The sequence below is a fragment of the Chlorocebus sabaeus genome, chromosome 16, assembly GCF_047675955.1.
Source record: "Chlorocebus sabaeus isolate Y175 chromosome 16, mChlSab1.0.hap1, whole genome shotgun sequence".
Classification (NCBI taxonomy): Eukaryota; Metazoa; Chordata; class Mammalia; order Primates; family Cercopithecidae; genus Chlorocebus; species Chlorocebus sabaeus.
In genome coordinates this window covers 74,694,635-74,697,126 of record NC_132919.1, presented here as the reverse complement: position 1 = coordinate 74,697,126, position 2,492 = coordinate 74,694,635, and the positions used below count along the sequence as shown (strand labels likewise).

General features: G+C 41.4%; 1 pseudogene; it reads left to right on the top strand.

Annotated features, from left to right (window-relative positions):
* Window positions 1-219: 219 nt before the first annotated feature.
* LOC119622118 (large ribosomal subunit protein uL6 pseudogene) lies at window positions 220-797 on the top strand (annotated as a pseudogene).
* The last annotated feature ends 1,695 nt before the right edge of the window (window positions 798-2,492 follow it).

The window sequence follows — 2,492 nt, the reverse complement described above, 5'->3', positions numbered from 1 at the left end:
ACTCTTGAAAAAAAAAATTGTAGAAATGGAGAACAGATTAGTAGTTGCCAGGGGTTAAGTGGGGAGCAGAAGGACTGGCACAGTGGCTCACTCCTGTAATCCCAGCACCTGGGGAGGCCAAGGTGTGAGGACTGCTTGAGCCCAGGAGTTTGAGATTAGCCTGGGCAATATAGGGAGACCCAACTCTAAAAATAATTTTTAGCCACGTCTACTGCGAGAATGAAGACCATTCTCAGCAATCAGACTGTCGACATTCCAAAAAATGTTGACATTACTCTGAAGGGACGCAGTTATTGTGAAGGGCCCCAGAGGAACCCTGTGGAGGGACTTCAGTCACATCAGTATAGAACTCGGTCTTCTTGGAAAGAAAAAACAGAGGCTTCCGGGTTGACAAACGGTGGGGTAACAGAAAGGAACTGGCTGCTGTCCAGACTATTTGTAGTCATGTACAGAACATGATCAAGGGTGTTACACTGGGCCTCAGTTACAAGATGAGGTCTGTGTACGCTCACTTCCCCATCAACGTTGTTATCTAGCAGAATGGGTCTCTTGTTGAAATCCAAAATTTATTGGGTAAAAAATACATCCACAAGGTTCAGATGAGACTACATGTTGCTCATTCAGTATCTCAAGCCCAGAAAGATGAATTCATCCTTGAAGGAAATGACATTGAGCTTGTTTCAAATTCAGCAGCTTTGATTCAGCAAGCCACAACAGTTAAAAACAAGGATATCAGGAAATCTTTGAATGGTATCTATGTCTCTGAAAAGGGAACTGTTCAGCAGGCTGATGAATAAGATCTCAGAGTTGTCCAACTACAGAAACAGGATGCTGGATGATTCCTACCTATTTGTGATATTTAAATAATACAATAAAAGACCAACAGATTTGGGAAAAAAATAATAATTTTTAAAAATTAGCCAGGCATGGCGGCATGAGCCTGTGATCCCAACTATACAGGAGGCTGAGGCAGGAGGATCGCCTGAACCCAGGAGGTCAAGGCTGGAGTTAGCCAGGATGGCACCTCGTGATCGCCAGCCTGGGTGACAGAATGATATCCTGTCAAAAAAAGAAAGAAAGAAAGAGAGAGAGAAAGAGAGAAAGAGAGAGAGGGAGGGAGGGAGGGAAGGAAGGAAGAACGGAAGGAAGGAAGGACGGAAAGAAAAAAAAAAGCAGGGAGCAGGAGCAGTAAGGAAATGGAGGAAATGGGGGTAACTATAAAATGGAAACATGAGAGATCCTTGTGGTGATGAAACTGTTCTGTATCTTGACATATCAATGTCAGTATCCTGGTTGTGATATTGTGCTATTAGCTGGGTCTACTGCTAGAATGAAGACCATTCTCAGCAATCAGACTGTTGACATTCCAGAAAATGTTAACATTACTCTGAAGGGACGCACAGTTATTGTGAAGGGCCCCAGAGGAACCCTGTGGAGGGACTTCAATCATATCAATACAGAACTCAGTCTTCTTGGAGTTTTGCAATATGTTATCTTTGGGAGAATGGCTACAGGGCACACTGGATCTCTGTACATGGGATATCTTTTTACAATTGCATGTGAACCTACAATTATCTCAAAATGAAACGTTTAATTAAAAGACAAACCAGGGAAGCAGTTAACGATACTCATGCTGAGTAGTGGGATGAATAAACATGTGACAAAGCAAGTATTACAAATTGTCAAAGGAACAATGTAGAAGGTGGATATCAGATGTTTCCTGTAAAATTTTCAACTTTTCTGTATGTTGAAATTTTTTCATAGTAAAATGTTTAAGAAATAAAAAAGAAGCCCAAATAGTGCGGGAGACTAAAGTAACGTGGAACTCCTGTTCTTCTAGGCCTCCTTTTACTTTTCAGAGGCTATCATTATTAATAATTTATTGTATACTTGTACAGACATTTTCTCTGAATTTGCAACCATGCTTAAAATATTTTCTTAGGTTGGGTATGGTGGCTCACACCTGCAATCCCAGCACTTTGGGAGACTGAGGTGGGTGAATCGCTTGAGGCCAGGAGTTTGAGACCAGTCTGGCAACATGGCAAAACCCTGTCTCTACAAAAAATACAAAAATTAGCTGGGCGTGGTGGTGCAGAGCTGTAGTCCCAGCTACTCAGGAGGCTGAGGTGGGAGGATTGCTTGAGCCCAGGGGTTTGAGACTTAGTGAGCTGAGATCAAGCCACTGCACTTCAGCCTGGGTGACAGAGCAAGACCCTGTTTCAAACAAACAAAAAAACTTTTCTTAAAACACCGTATGATATTATACCTTCTGTTCTGCAAATTGTCTTTAATAACATACTGAGGATACCTTTCTATGCAGTATGTAGAAACCCTGCTCTTTTAACGGTTATGTATATATTTTTGGTGTGAATATGCCATTATTTATTTAACATTAAAGTTTTCTGCTAAACTTTTCCTCATAGAAATGATACATACACAGACACATAAAGTAGAATTCTTTATTTCTCCTCCTCCCACCCCACTCCAAAAAC